Source organism: Camarhynchus parvulus, chromosome 3, assembly GCF_901933205.1.
Source record: "Camarhynchus parvulus chromosome 3, STF_HiC, whole genome shotgun sequence".
Lineage (NCBI taxonomy): Eukaryota > Metazoa > Chordata > Aves > Passeriformes > Thraupidae > Camarhynchus > Camarhynchus parvulus.
The window spans coordinates 56,044,457-56,060,598 of NC_044573.1; the positions used below are offsets into that span (position 1 = coordinate 56,044,457).

General features: G+C 47.6%; 1 protein-coding gene across 1 annotated transcript in view; it reads left to right on the forward strand.

The window, feature by feature from the left end:
* The first annotated feature begins 4,496 nt into the window (after window positions 1–4,496).
* FNDC1 (fibronectin type III domain containing 1) overlaps window positions 4,497–16,142 on the forward strand; it is a 61,914-nt gene continuing 50,268 nt past the window's right edge. Inside the window, exon 1 of the mRNA XM_030946034.1 lies at window positions 4,497–4,731. The gene's annotated coding sequence lies outside the window, so the exon portion shown is untranslated. The remainder of the gene's footprint in view (window positions 4,732–16,142) is intronic.

Sequence of the window (16,142 nt, forward strand, 5' to 3'; positions counted from 1 at the left end):
TGCTGGGTGCTGAGCCATGCCTGTATTGCAGCCCATGCTGCCGCACCTGGGCTGAAGCTGGGGCTGAATCCTGCTTGCTTGTATTCAAGTGAGCTGCAGCCAGTGCTAGAGAGAATTACAGAGGAGAGAAACTCTCTGTACAGAGCCCTTAATATTGCTCATAAGTTTCTGACAATTTGGCTCACTAAAATTCTTCCTTTCTATGTCTCTGCCTGCCTGTGTCCTCCATTTGTAAACCTGCCCCTACAAACCATTGGGAATACCATTTTTTTTCTCACAGCCTGCAACTATCTTTCCTTTGCATCAATGACAAACGTTCTTGAAGTCAAGAGTCAGTAAGTTTGTTCACCAAAGGCAAAAAGCTATTCCATTAGGTGGCATAAATAAAAGAGCTCCACAGAAAATGAAAGGAGGTGAGGCAAGAAGCTCTGCTGGACTGTGCCAGCTGAAGACCTGTTTCAATGGGTTTTCTAGAAATCCTGAAAACAAACTGCTGGAGCATTGCATCTTCTCTGCTCAGGATTTTCCATCATATAGTGATTATTTGTCTGGTCTCATATGGCTGCAGGAGAAGCATTTGCATAAACAAGAGAGAAAGAATCAGCAATCCCAAATATCCCTTGTCTTGGTTTAAATCATAATTTAATCTTAAATGTTGCACTAATATCAGCTGGGCTAATTACAGAAAATTCATTTCCTGCAAAGAAACAATTTTCCCATTGCCATAGGAATAAGTCCATACTCATTGCAGTATGGTATCTTGGTTGTTTCCTGAGTAATCCACATTCTCAATGGAATTCTGTCTATTAAATGAAAAACCTCCAAGACTGTACAGCCTACACAGGTGAGCATGGTGGATAGTTTCATCCAGACAAATGGCTGCACCCTTGCATGTTCAACCTTCTGTCACTCCTGGATGCACTTGCATAGAGCAAGCAATGAAGAAATAACTGAGGAAAATAAAACCCTTTCCAGATTTGTGTACTCTGCAAAGATTCACCCTTTCCAATACACCTATATGCTGTTTTGCCTCCAGTTAGTAAGTGCCATGGTTTTTCCCTTTTCAGAGCTGTGATTTAAAAAGCAGCAATTGGGCTTGAGCCTACTGAGTAATGTCAGCTTCCATGGGGGATCCCTCTGCCCCCCATGACCAGCTGGGGGGTGAGGGGGGCTGTGTGGGTGCTGGAGGGGCATGCTGAGGCCATTCCTCCTGCCTCACCAGGTACCATTTTCTCTTAGGGCAAGCTCAGACATTCTTGTCAGGAAGTGCTGGCACAGTCACGTTACCTTGTTCCACTAACTACATCCACTGCAATTCCCAAATGCCCCCTATGTACAATGATACCTTAGTCACACAGAACAGCTCTTGCTGCAGATAACAGGCAGGATTTGGATTTCCATCATGCTGAGATCCCTGACTCTAATAGATACTCTTTACTCAGGTCTACTTCCTAAAACTTTTGACCTGAATATCCAGACCTCTCAGTGTGGTTGTTTTTGGTTATTTTCTCTAGCTGTCATGCTTTGCTTGTGAAGTGTACTTTCTCTCAGAAGCAGCTGGTGTCCTTGATTCATAATCCAGAAAAGGCCTTTCAAAGCTGCACTTTGGCATTCCATTCCTCACGATATGACTGATGCTATTGCACTGGGAACCACATCCTTGAGAATACCACTTAGGAAGGAGAGAAGCAAAGCTGAAAGGGTCTAATGAAGCTGTGATGCTCAAGCAGGAGGGGTACAGTGTTCAGAGCAATGAGGGGTGACCAGTGATGCCTGGTGTGATGCAAAGCCAGGAGGCTGCAATGGACTGCAATCTACTAAAAATGTAGTATTACAGATGTGCCTTAACTCAAGCCTCCTGAAACCCTGTAATCTAGAGACTCCTTCTGTTTGCAATGGTGTTTGGTTTTTGAAAGCCTCTCCCAAGCTATAGCAGTTAAGTTCTAGGAGGAAATATTCCAGGAGTGGTGAAAGACAGCCTTATGGAGATGCACACAACTCAGGAGTCTCTTTGCTTGTCCCAGTGTGGCTTCCTGCTTCAGTTCTGGACTACAGTCCCTACCTTGTGCGTGGCTGCTCCAGTCTCAGCTTGCTCCCAGGCTTCCTTACAGAGAGCAGTGACCACCTTGCAATGAAACAAAACCCAGGTGTGGTTCTGCAGGAGGCTGCCCTGTACCCACTATGGTTAAGCAGCTGCCAGGTTTGGCTCCCTGTGTCCTACAGAGCTCTCCAACACCATCCCACTGTAACATCACAGGGAATGTAGCCTACAGTGTTCTGCTGTGAACACACATTCAGCTCATCAGTTACCACAGTCTGCACCTCATTTTGGATGCTGCAAACTATGAAAATGCACATATGTAATGCGCAGGGCACAAAGGATACTGTGAATTCGCTGATACCAGTGAGGACGTGGCCAGTATGCCCCTGTGGGCTGTGGGACCCTGAGCAGCTTGGCCAGGAGGGCCAGAGTGGTGAGTAGGGCTAGAGTCCCAGAAGAAGGTATGTCCAGCAGCAGAGATGTAGCCTGAGACTTTGGAGCCACTCTGTGCCAGTCCTCCATGGGCTCAGCCATGGAGCTGTGTGGCAGCATGCCAAAGCCAGTGTCTGGGCAGAAGCAGGTGTGGAGCCAGATTCCTGTGCAAACCCTGCCCTGTTATTTGCCTTTCTTTGATTTGTACTTTTGTTTGTTTGGTCTGTTTGTTTCTTTGTTTTTTAAAAAAATAAAATATGGTGTTTATTTTTCCTAGTATCTTTCCTCTCCCTTCATAGCAGGCAAGAACTTTTATGCTCATTTAGTTTTGCTTTGGTTTTATTTTTGCTTAGTTTCCACAGCAGGGGACCCATTATTAATTGTTACAGAAATATCCTTCAGCAATGAAGCAAAAAGTAGATGAGGGGTGTGGGCTGGAGAGTTGTAGGAAGAGATGGACAAGTCGTACTGCAAAGTGCCTTGCAGACTTAACAGTGCATCTCTCCCGTGCAAGACTACTGAAGCAAAAACCCCGTCCAGATATGAGGTGAAAGTTAAGAAAGAACAAAAGATGATGAGAAGGAAGGACAATCCGATATAGAAAGTTCTGTATAGGGAACCCTGTGCCCACGCAGGACTGAATACCCACCCCAGCTGGGAGGGCAAAGTGCCACAAGGGGAGAAGACAGAAGGCAGCACGAGGGCGCGGGTAACACGCGTGGGCCACCTGAAATTCCCCTGGGTGCCGAGGGGCAGGTTCGGAGCTCGTGGTCTCCTTGGGGAGATGCTTCCCGAAGGATCCAAGTGCGCTCTCGCCAAGGCAGGGGATGCTGCGGGCGCTGGCCGCCGGGGCGGGCGGGCCGGGGCGCCGGGCGGGCCGGGGCCGGGGGGGCGGAGGGCCATCTCCCCGCCTCCGCGGGGCCGCCCCGCTGGCTGCAGTGTCCCGGCAGCCCGGGAGGAGGAGACGGCGGGGCGCGCAGGCAGCAGCGGGGCAGCCCCGCCGAGACGATCGCCGGGCGGGCGGCAGCTCCGCGCCCCGCCGCTCCCACCGCCCGCGCCCCGCGCCCCCGGCCCCATGGCGGGGCCCGTCGCGCCCTGGGCCGCCCTGCTGCTCCTGGCCGCCCTGCTGCCCGCCGCCCCTGCCAGGTACGCGGGAGCCGCCGCCCCACGCGTGTCGCTGCCCGGCGGGGGAGGTGCCGCGGGGCGGGGGGTCAGGGGGGACGCGGTGCTTGGGGATGCCCCGCGGCGCCGCTCTCTGCCCCCGCCCGGCTCGGGCCAAGCGCCGCGGGGACACTCCGGCCGAGGCGGCCGCCTCCCTGCCCCGCACAGGCACCTGCCGCTGCCGCGGTGTGCGCGGGCCCCTCGGCCGGTGCCCCCGAGCGGGACGGGAGCTGCAGGGCCGGGCAAGCCTCGGCACCGAGGGTCACCCGGCTCTCGGAGAGCGGCCGGGACCCTCCATGGGTTAGCCCGCTGCGGCTGTGCCGCGTTTCGGGCAGCTCCGGAGCGCAGCGCTGCAGCCCACAAGGACGCTCGTGGCCAGACGTGAGCAGATGGCACCGGAGGGTGACAGCCTCCCGCTTGCCTTCAGCCTGTGAATGCCTTTTCCCCATGGAACCTCGTGCTGGTTCCACCGTCCCGTCTGGGCTCTGCTGGGGAGCCCCGCTCGCGCGGTTAGCGGCACTGACACCGGGCAGCCCAGCGCTGCATCTCCCCGGGAAGCCAGGAGAGACCTCTCCTCTCCTCTCTTCCTTCCCGCCGCCGGAGTCCCGTCTATCACAAGCCGTATCAGCCTGGGCAAGGCTGGCTCTGCTGTCAGAGCTCCCCGGACCCGCAGGCTCAGGTTTGAGCTGCTCTGGAGGCAGCGTTGTGGGAGGCAGTGGCAGATGTGCCCTGTCCTTTCCCTTGTGGAAGCAGTGAGCGATCAGTGCAGCCCCCGCGGCGATTTTTGCACCCCAGACAATGCTGAACCGAATCTCCTCAGCTTGTGGCCACAAGGTCTGCATCAGAGCACGGCTAAAGACAGGGTATAGACACACATGCGGAGCCATTTCAGCGCCAGAATGTATCTGTCGGGGTTACAGTAGCCAGGTGGCACAGGGACACTTGCCCCCAGGCTCCGGATGTGGTGGCTGTCCCATCTCCAGCCCCGTGCTGGAGTCGCAGAGGAGCCAGCCAAGAACGATAGCATCCTCCCCAAGTCTCCTGCAGCTCTGGGCTGTGCGGCAGAGCCTGGGGCTTCGTGTCGCCCGTGGCTCCTGGTGAGTTTTAGTGTGCAGCTAAACAACCGGAAAGGAATGATCCGCTTAGCCTGGAACTATAGTCTCCCTGCAACTTGCTGTGCCCGTCCGGGTAAAGCTTGAGATCACACTCCTGGAAGCGGTTTTATAATAGTGCTCCCTTGTGGCAGTGGTAAATGGAAGGGGAGCTGGATCGCTGGGGCTGCCTGCTGGAAAGTGAGAGGAGGAGGGAAGGGAGCAGGGGAGTTTTTGTTCTGCTAGTGCGGGAAACACCGTGAGAAATGTCATAGCCTCTGAGGAAAAGTGTTAGCTGTTGAGTGCATGCAGGCTCTTACTTCCCTGACTGTGTAATGTCTAAAGTGATTCTTGGAGATTCTGATACTTCACTAAAATTTTTGCATGTTATATCCATATAGTCTTTCCTTGTTTGCAGTCCCACACCAATGTGCTGTAAAAATTAGGCCAATTTCTGAACAAACCCAAATGTGTTGGCATAGTGCTGCACAGACCTCTGCGTGCTTCCCAGCTATGGAACTCTGGAGCACACCAAAACCTGCCGGAGTGGGAACACTGAGCTGTTAACCCCAGAGTGGCTGGAGAGGACTGGATGTAGGCTGCATGTGTGCTCCCTGTCCTTGTTGGCGTGCTGGCCACATTGAGTGGACACCACTTTCCTTCTCCAGTCTAGAGAGTAGTTTATAAGCTACGAACACAGCTTGTAAGCTACTAAACACAGGCTGTGTCCTGAGCAAGTGCAGTCTTAGGCAGGAGGGCTGGTTGGTTCTGGAGTTCTTTCTTGGGGGTAAAAGCCATTGCTGAGCATTTTTGCTGCCCTTGGTCCTGCTTTCTCACATTCTAACTGTGTTTGAAATTGTCCTGCTGACCACCTTTGCTGCATGTGCTCTGTCTATGGGACCTGTCCCAAACTCACTCTGCATTTTAGAGCCTTTGTCCAAGTACCATGTCTATGAGACAGGGAGGCTGCCTTGGCTCAGCAGACAGGCTCCAATGAAGTGAAAAAGCTCTCCAATTTCTGTCTGTGGAAAGAAAAGAAGGATTTTTCCCCAGTAAGGGTCTGGCATTGGGCTGGTGCTGTCATTGACTGTGTTCTGTTTATCAAAATAGAAAATCAGTATAGGGCCTGTGCCCAGGATTGTTGTGGCAGTCCTCGGGCCAAGAATGCATAAGAGAAGGGTGTTGTGCTGGAGCCAGTTCAGGGGGCAGATCCCATTTGTGTATTGCCAAAAGAGATTTGTTGCTTGCTGCCAGATCCCATCTGTGGAAGAATGGATACTGACTACAGAAAACAGTAGTCGCCCACCCACCTTATTAGCTTAGACAAGCAGTATTCAGGAACCACCTGCGGCCAGCAGGAGAAATTTGGGAGAAACATAAAGAAGAGTCTATGCTCAGAGCAAGAGCCTCTGTGACAGCAGCACTAACTTTCATTTTCCTCCCTTGTCTAGACTGCCTGACATAAACAGAGAAAGCAGAAGGGTCTCCAAGGAAATTTTCCACTTCATTTAGCTCTAAGGAATGTATCTTCTCAGTTATTTAGGACAGTGCTGTCATGGTCTTAACTGTATAGCTCTGTACCAGCCTCTGGGTGTGTCATGTGTATGAAAGCTCCTGTGCTGTCCAAGTCTGTGATTCCAGCTCTTCAGACTGCACATGGACAGATTTTGGCTGCACATGTCGTTAAGATGCTTGCAGAAGCTGATCTATACAGAAATAATTTAAAGGGGGAGCTGAGTCGATGATGCAGCAAGACGAAGACACGCCAGCAGGGGGAATGGGATCTTGTGTCTGTGATCCAGTGTCTTGAGTGAGCATTCAATTGCCCAGAAATATAGCTCAGACACATTCAGTGATCATATTTCCCATGCAGGACACTGAAAAGTAACTTCTAAGTTCTCAAGATAACTTAGGTTGGACTTTATATCTGCTTCACATTGTATGCAGCTGTCTGCAGGTGGACTGTTGTCTTCACATGAAGGAAGCACAGCAGTATTTCCACCAGGTGCAGCTTCTGGTGCATGTCTAGGACCCATGGTTTCTCTAGCTGGGAGTTATGTAACACATCTCTGTCTGTCACTGAGGAAGTGCTCAGGAATGTGGCTAAGTTGGCATTGGGATGTGCTGGCACCAGGCATTAGGTCTCTTAAGTTTATGCTGTTGCAGCTCAAATATAATCAGGACTGGAACCTCTTCCTAACCAAAGACCTCTAGATTGAACTTGTGTTTAGCAGCTTGGTTGTGATACCAAATATGCAAAAAACTGTAGCCAAATCAACACTTTTTTCCCCCCCTTAGTTTTGAAGTGTCAGGATCAGCTTATCTTGTTTAACTTGAGTTACCTGTCTTCATAAATTAGTATTCCTTTACTCCCCCTTCACCTGCCCAAGTGAACCATGGCTAGGTGCATGCGCATATCATGGGAACATGTACCTTTTGTTGTGCTTTCTGCTGGGAAAGAGGGCAGAACATGGATGATAGGCATGTCTCCCACAGACTGCTAATGCACTAAGCAGGAGAAGTGGTCACTTCCCCAGAGGAGATGGTGTGGACATTGATGTGCCTTTCTCTTGGGAAGCCTCATGCTGCTATTTTCTCCCTCAAGCTGCAGGTGTACTACACTTTTGTGCAGCCTTGAGAGAGTTCTCCCAACCCTGCAAACTCTGTACTGATCCTTCAGGCAGATGCCGGTGCTCCCTCTTGTCTTTTTCTACCCCTGAAATTGCCACGTGTCTTTTCTCTTTTACAGCTCCCTAAAGCAGCAACACTTTCACTGGTGTGCTGCACTGTGGGATTGTTTTTATTCCTTTGAATGCACATGAAATTCAATTCACTTGCAACTATGAGTGTTTTCCTTATTCCCCAAGATGAGAAAGATGACTTCATCTCTGCAGCTAGTGCCCCTGCCCAGCACAAGAGGGAGGGATGAACTGCTGGGTTGTGAGGCAGTGGAATCCAGAGGAGAGCAGCAGATTCTGAAGCTGCAGATATGCTTTCCCTCTGTAAAAACCCAAGTGTTTTTCTTCCATGTGGGTTGAGAACTTGAGTTTTGGCTATGTTTGCACTAACCTCATAGTCCCTGAGGAGTGGTATACTTATATTTCCAGGTCAGTAGAGGAGTGATGGGTGTCTTGAAGAAATGTGAGGTTGTCTGAAAGATCCTTTGTTCTGCATGACCCAACAGAAAACCTTTGAAATTGTGTTTGCATTTTCTTATATGTGTTTGCTATACTGCTGCTTATTCTGCTGCAGTGTTGGCTGCAAAACCTACAGTCTGTGTTGAATGTTCACAAACTGAAGTGCCAAAATAAGCACTGCCAAGATCAAGACAGTGGCTTAAATTGCACAAGATTTAAAGAAAACCAAGAACTGCTGAGATCTTCTGCTTTGCTGTCTGTTCTCTGAGTCTTGGGACACACGTTTCTTAATTTCCTCCACACCCTGGATGCCTAGGGATTTAGAGGAGTGGTGTGGTTTAGTCCTGTGTCTCCACTGCTTGCCTCTTACCGAAGAGGCATTTAGACCAGTAGGATTTTGCACTGCCCTTGTACCTGGCTAGACTGACTATGCACGCTCTGACCCCAACTCTCGCATTTATTCTTACTTGAGGCACCAGCAGCTTTTGCCTGCAGCACCTCTGTAGTTGGATTCATTTCCTTTGGGGGTGTACAAGCACCTGGAAAGTGTCTGCTTTCCCTGGTTCCTCTTTCAACTTTAGACAAGCTTGTAATGAAAAATAACTTTTTCCACAGTGTACCACATGGTTGAGTGCTTAACTGCTGTACCGGTAGCAGAGTTAACAAGAGCAACATCAAACAGTGTTTACACAGCGTCCCCTTCACTGCCTGCTCGTGATTTGCCTGGGGACATGAGAGCCTGTGCTGACAGCTCATGTGCTTCTGGTCCCCAGCAAGACCTGTGCAGGCTGCTGAGCTCCCTCTGCCTCCTCTCTGCTGGATGGGACCTGTACCCACCTCTCTCCAGACCGCTTTTCCTGTGCCCTGCCCTCCTGAGGCACATGGCTGCTGGGTCACATAGCTCTGGAAATGGCAAATGCTCCTCCCCAGTTCCCTGGAGCTGCTGTCTGGGATGTCATATAAGGTCTTTTCTCCTACTCAGTGTTTCTGCAAATGTGTGTTTAAACTTCAGCATGTTTTGTACTGTTCACAGCACTTGCAGGATGGTTAAAAACACTCTGGGTTAAATTGTATCTTTCTCAAGCAGCAGTCACTGTACCTCAATCTCATTGAATTTGCAATCTCTGTCCCACTGTTAGCTCTTCATAAATGACATCTGTGCAGTGGGACACAGCAGCTTTTCCTACGTGCCAGGTTGGGCTGTGTAACCTGGCTTTGTCACATCTCCGTGCTGTGGTTAGAGCTGAGCACTCTCAGAGCCTCTGAAACCAGCCTGCATGTGTCTCCATTTTGGTATAGGTGCTTGCATTTGGCAGGTCTGTATTTAAAACAAGTAGTCTTCAGGAGTAGAGAAGCAAGGAAAAGTGGAAGAAAGACCCAAGAAATTGTGTGCTCTAAACAGAGACCTTATCCTAAACAGAGAGAAATTGTTAGTTACATCAGATGTAATACTGAAATCCAGAGGTAAGGAAGGCAGTCCAAGCTTCTCCTTATCCTGGAAGAACACATAAAATGTACGTCCAAATTTTAACTATGTACACATTAAAAAGTGGTCTGGAGAAGTGTGCATTTTAAATCAACCCTCTTCAGTGAGTAACTCAGTCATCAAATCAGCTCTTCATTAAACAGAGTAAATTACTCTTTGAGGACTGTGGAGCGTGTTCATATTTCACAGTTCCAGTGCAGCTATTCCACTACTACATAGTTATTAAGTCCTCTTGGGCATCCTGCAATGATCTTGGTTCCAGCAAATCTTTCCGACTGTTGTATTCTTCTTGCACTAAACTGATTATTTTCCATTGGAGGAGTTGGTTGTTCTTAATATATACATTTGCTGTAAAATAAGAGGCCACTCTTCAAATGGTTATTTGTCATGTTTACTGTAGAGTTGACTGGAATATTTTGGCTGAAAATTTTTTTGGGAAAAGTGCAGGACTGCTGGAGCTGGAATGTTAGTGCTTCCTCATCTCTAAAAAAAAGACAGAAATAAGAGAAATTGAATAGTCAACGTTATACAAATTTGTTTTGGTATTCTGTTATGAAGTGCTTAATCTCTTCTTTCAGAGTGGTGTCTTTGGAAGGGTGTACAGAAGGCTGATATAGGGGGAAAACTGCTGAGTGTGCCTTAAAAATCCCACAATGGAAAGCAGCAAATGTAACTGGCAAAACATGCTGCCATGCATGTTTTGTGATACCAGAGAACAGCCCAAGCCCTGCCACCTGCCTGGCCAGCTCTCTCAGAGCCCCTGGATGCTCCTGCTGCTGAGGGAGGGGAGTGTGGGAGCAGCACCTGGTTCTCAGCCCCAGCACCCATCCTGCAGCCTGAGAAGTAGCCAGGCTTCATGTTTTCAGCCTTGGAAAGACAGCGTTTAATTTTGCCTTTGCTGCTGAGATCTTGGGGCAGGTCTGAGAGCACTGCAGGACACAGGCTGTAGCCAAATGGATGAGAGCTGGATTTAGATGCTGTAGCTCCTGCTGGGTAGTGTCTTGCTTCATGTGGCAGCCCCTTGGAAGCACCTAACAGCATCAGAATCTGCCCCTGCATGAGTAACTGAGCTGCACTTTTGCACAGTCTGCATGTCTTTCCCTTTGGTCACCTTTTGAAGCCATGCCGAGTTGGGTGACATAATTGTGTGGTCTTTAGCCTGGGATGTGTTGCAGATGGCCTCAGCTCAGGCTCCAAGAGGCTGCAGCAACCTGAGGCTGACAGTGATCCAGTGACTTGGCCAAGGGCTCGCTGCACTTTGCAGGAGTGGCTGCTCTGGGTTATGTGTTTGCGGCCCTGCTGGCTGCATCAGCTGAGCTTCGTGTCCCAGCTGCGCCATCAGTCTCATGTTTCTGGTCTCCCAAAGGAGAGGTGCTAAAAACAATTAAAAACCAAATGACAGTGATGGAAATGCTCCATTTGGCTTTGCTGGTCTGAGACTCCAGGCTGATTTTAGGTTGCATGTATTTTTAATATATGTATTTGATAAGTGTCTAAGGTTGTGTTACTGGGGAGGTGGGTTGGGATCACAAGGCCTGGTTTCATTCAAAAAGTCTGAGACAGACTTTGAAAGTGACATCTCACCTTTCCCGAGCTCCACTGGTCCTGTTTTAAAAATGAGTTGAATGCTTTTTCCATGCTGTGCTGTGCTGAAGAACTGCCCAAGCTAAGACTCTACTCTCTTCTACTTGAAATTTTCCAAACAAGAAGTAATGGCTGATGTCTTGTGAATTGCCCAGTTGGCCAAAGCTGAATGTATGCAGAAACAAAATTGCTCTTTACAAAGAAACAAAGTCAAAAGAAAATTAAATTAACCAGAATAGCTCTTCTGTGATAGCACAGCAACAGTATTGAAAACCTAGAAAGTCTAAACCTTAAACAGCAATATTAGCAAGCCAAATTTCCATGCTAGATGTGTACAGTGATGTATTATTTTGTTTGCAATATGGTGATTGCTCTGCCAGGGTGCTGAGCTCCTTTTCTTCACTCGTAGTGACTACTGTAAGTCAAGCTGGTCCTCCAAGAGCCTGACTACATGCTTAAATGGCAGTCAGGGGACAGAATGCTCAGTGAGCATGTACATGTTTCCATAAAAGCCCTTCCCAGTCAGGTCACAGCTGATGGGTTTCAGTTGTTGAGCACAAATTTATTGCTTCAAGATGTCTCAGACCATATGTGCTCCTCATCTGCCCTCACAGCAAGTCAGCCCCCAATGCAGGATGTGCCGTGCCCCTTGGAAGCGCTGATTGCTGAGGGCCAGACACCTCTGCAAACACACTTTCTTTCCTCTGCAAAAACACCTGCTTAAATTGCCCTCAGGGAGGGCTGATGAGCGATATGAGACATTGTGGGATTCTGGTTGTGTTTGGGATCACATGGGGCTGGAAACCTGCAGCTGATGATGTGACGTGGGAATGGGAACGAGTGTGAAATGTTGGAGGGATGGAAATTGACTTTAAACTGCTACTTAAGTGAAATTAAAAGAGAAATGGCTTCGAACTGGCTGAGGTCTTTCCTTGTGGTGGTGGCAAGCCAGCTGTCCCATGTTATGCTAGCACAGGGTAGTCACAGGCAGCATGGTGTGGGCACAGTGGGAGCGTGTCTGGGAGAGGATGGTGTCCACACTCCCACTGGGAGTGGAGGGAAGGAACCATCCATGTGTGTGTCAATAGAGGGAAGGGAGAAGGAAATACAAGAAAAAACACAATTTTTGTTTTCTAACACCAGCAGGGAGAGAGGAAGGATTCAGCCCAGTGGAGAGAGCTGAAGTGAGAGCTCAGATGACTGATGGACCTCAGGGTCTGGTGGGTGTAAGGATCAGAGTATCTGATGAGTTAGTGTGGATGTTTCTGAAAGAAGGTGGTGTGTTTGAAGATGGGGGAGTTATTTTTTGCACATGCCTACTGTTCTACCTGTTGCTTTCCTTTGGGAGAAGCAAGATTTTTCTTAGGACTGGACACTTACAGAACAAGCTGCTAGTAATTGTAGTGAGGGTGGCAGAAACAGACCCTATGAATTCAAACATAAGAGCCTTATAAAATTAGACATAGAGTTTGCAAGATTTTTGGCAATATGAAATGAATCATTTGGCTTTTTCAGCAGTTGGACCTTTTGCAAATATATTTTTTCTCTGCTTGTGCTGTATAAATATATTTTTAAAACCCCCAAACTTTTGTTATGCTTGCAAGTAGTCCCCATAAAAACTGAGAAGGCAAATAGTAAAACTTCAAAATGCCTGCAGGAGCTTTTGAGTAATTTGGGGCCTCTTCGTATGGAAGGAAATCACTGTGTTTCAGGAAGCTTTGCAGCTTCAGCAAAATGTTTGTGCTACTGAATGGTAGCAGATGGCCAACCCACAAAAGGTTAGCAAGTCGCTTAAGCTACTTGTAAAATAGTGCAAATTTCCTTGCCTTGGTCTTAGCAGCCAGCCTTGGTTTGAGGGTTCCAAGCTTGGACCTTGTCTCTGCTGTTGCTGCAGGGCTGCTTCCCCAGCACTGGCCACAAAGAACACCCAGATTCAGGCTGCCCATAACCCTGTTGGATAACCTGTCCTTGCCATGCAGATCTAGTCTAAGCCCTGAGACAGCAGAGATTGCCACCGCCACAGAAGTAAGGGTTGGTTTTCATCAGAAGCTCAGGTTTGAAGGGAGAGGGAATTATTGTTCATCACCACATCATCATAGGTCACCAGCATTGGTGATGGGTGGCTCAGAGCTCACAGGCAAAGTGGGCAGTGCTGGGTGGGTGTTTTGGTGTTTGAAAGCTTCATTCCTCTGAACTGCACCAATGCCAGCTTGGTGTCACAGGTCACCTTGCAGCAGTCACAGTGGGCTGATCGATACACCCTTCACTGCATCCTTCCTTCCAAATCTCCTACTTTGGGTGTTCAAACACCAAACATGAATAGCATAAAATAGGAGTCCATGTACATTGGTACATAGCTCTAGCAGCCTGCTAGCTATGGCATGTTAAAGACTCTAGAAGTCCTTCATGAGACTCGCTCTCCTGATTTTTGCAGAGGCTTTGTTAACGGGAAGGATTGATTTTCTTCTTCCCCAGAGGCTCCTCTTGCTGTACATCCCACTGGTCAGAGATATTCTGTGCCATGTGGGGAGAAGCTGCAAGTCTTGAACCTCAACATTGGAAACCAAACCAGTGTAGATATGTGAATTTTCAGTTCTAGATATCCTTGGTCTAACCCAAGGAAGATTACATAGATTCTCTTTTACAAACCTGCAGAGGTGTCACTGCATCTTTTTCATATGTTCAGATGCTTTTCAAGGTTATTAATTGGGTAAAATCTTTGCCAGCTGTCCCAGTACTTAACAAATCATGATGGGGCAAATCCAAGTGGCTGCTTCTGTGTATCTCAGTTGTGTCGGCTCAGCTATGATAGAACTGCTTATAATGTGTGAAACAGCCCAGGGCTTTGCATGAAGACATTGCTTCGAATATGACTGCAGAAAGTTGCTCTTTGGAAAAGAAATTAAATAAGGAAGTAATTTATCAGTAATGAAGATCTGTGCCTATCTGAGCCCAACCTAATACAGAGCTCCGAAGAATAGCGATCATAGTATTCTGTGCATTTCCCTGGCATGCACTTTATCTGGGATCTATGAGTTTTGCACTTTGGGAGCCTTGGAGGGTGTGCCACCAGCTTCCCTTTTAGGGTAGAAAGCTATATATGTACTTGTTGAAAGAACTTCTGCAAAAAATAATGTGAAATTAAGTTAGAAGAATCAGAGGAGCTAATACTTCAAGATGTGAACTGTGAACCATTTCATATTAGAGATAGATAAATAATATTTAGTGGTTTTTATCTACATTTTCAATTAAGAGGAAGCAGCAAAGGCTATGTTATTCTAAGATTTATGTTTTCCAGTCTCTGTAAAGAACCTTAATCTCTGACTGCTGCTAATGAAAGAGCAGAGACTAATGCTGAGCCTGAGTTTTATTCTTAGCAAACCTGCACCTTGGGAAACTAACTTTTCTGATTTATAAAAGGCTTTGAAATGTGAAATAAAAATGAAGAGTTTTAAATTTTATTTTCCTTCAATGCATGATGAAGCTTGAATTCTTACTCTCTGACTTTGTGAGTCTGAGGCATTTTTGGCAGTTTTGAATGGAAAGTTGAACATGCACTTCAGCTAGAGATGGAATGGAAAGACTTTACATAAACATATGAATCTCCAGTAGATTAAAAAATCTGTGCTATTTCACTGGGTAAGAGAACAAATTTATCTATATTTGAAGTGGTTTTGGAGAGAAGTGTAAATCAACTGTCCCAAATGTAAGTAGGATGCTTGAGGATGATTTGGTGACATCTGTGGTATGCATAAAGGAATGAACTAAAAGCAGAGCCACAGCATCCAGACTGCCAATGCTTTGGATTCAAACCCAATCTTCATTTCAGAAGTATTCTACTGATCATATTTTTCCCTTTTTTTTTTCTTTGTATAAGTGAAAATTAGTTTTCTGAAATTTTCAAAATCCTAGATTTCTGAATAACAGTTGAAGCCATTAGGTTTTTTACTAGCTGTGGCTTGGTTAACACTTGTTGCTGTGTCAAGAAATGACTGATGTAATCCATTTGCTGAGTGTTAAAGTGGCCAAAATTAACAGGTTTTTCAGGGGACGTGAGAGTGACTGGAAGTTGTCACTTTCCTCCCACAGCCTGTCACAAACCAATACAGAGTGGGCTGTAGGCTACCATTTGTCTCCTGCTTGAGGATGGGCCATGAAACATCCCAGCAACCAATAGCTGGGAGAAATTTGGAAGGAAATTGAGGGTTTGGATAGAAGTATTTAATTGAAAATAAAATTCACAGATAAAGTGAATAATAAGAACAAAGCATGTGAAGCTTTGTGCTTTATGGATGTTGGTAACCACTGCCTGATGAGGTTGGAGTGAAAGCTGGTGCAGAAAGAGAGCTGTGCTTCCTTCTGTGACTTCCCCTAAGCCTAGTCCATATCCTCCATCAGGATAATTACATACAATGTTTTTCTTCAGCCTTTGAGCGAGCAGGGCCTCATTCTTCACTTGAGTGCTTCTATACATGCCACTGGTTTTAATGAGACTGCATGGATGTGAAAGGAGAGCAGATTTAGGTTCATAAGAAATGATCCAGGTGCACAGCATAAAGATGCTGCCACGGTTTAGTTAGCCTCCTAATGAGCAGTGCAATTTTAATGGGTGTGTTTTCCTTTCCAGAGATCTATGGCCATAGCTGTGGGCAGCAGGACAGAGCTTGGCTCACAGAAGCGCATGCTCTGGCTCTGACTTGTGTTCCCTGCCAACGCACTTCAAAGCTGCCTGCCTCAGGCTGTGGGCACAGGGGGAGGGAGCAGTGGTGGAGGGGATGCCTGACAGCCTAGAAACAATACTCTCTTTTTTTACTACCTCACCTGTGAGCATTCTTTGAGGTCCAGCTAGAGAGAAATAAGTTGTCTCATCTGCAAGCCTGTGTGGGGCTGACAGTAAATGTCCTGGGTAAGCTGCAGTGCAGTAACTCACACACCCAAGACCCATGTCCAGTCTGAGCAGAGCAGCATTGTGCAAACTCCATGCTGGTGTCAGTGCTGGAGAGAAGGGCATTTCTGGGCTTGTAATCCTGTCATCCTTCCCATCTAGCCATTCCTGTGTGGCCATCAGTTGTGGTTGGAGTTTCACCTTCAACTTAAAGAAAGCTCTGCATATTTTTCCTCATGTGGAAATGAAACATTTCCTCAGTGGCAGCTTCACAGAATGTGAGAAAGCCACTAAGACTAAGTCAGTCTGAGCAAATATTCTGTGT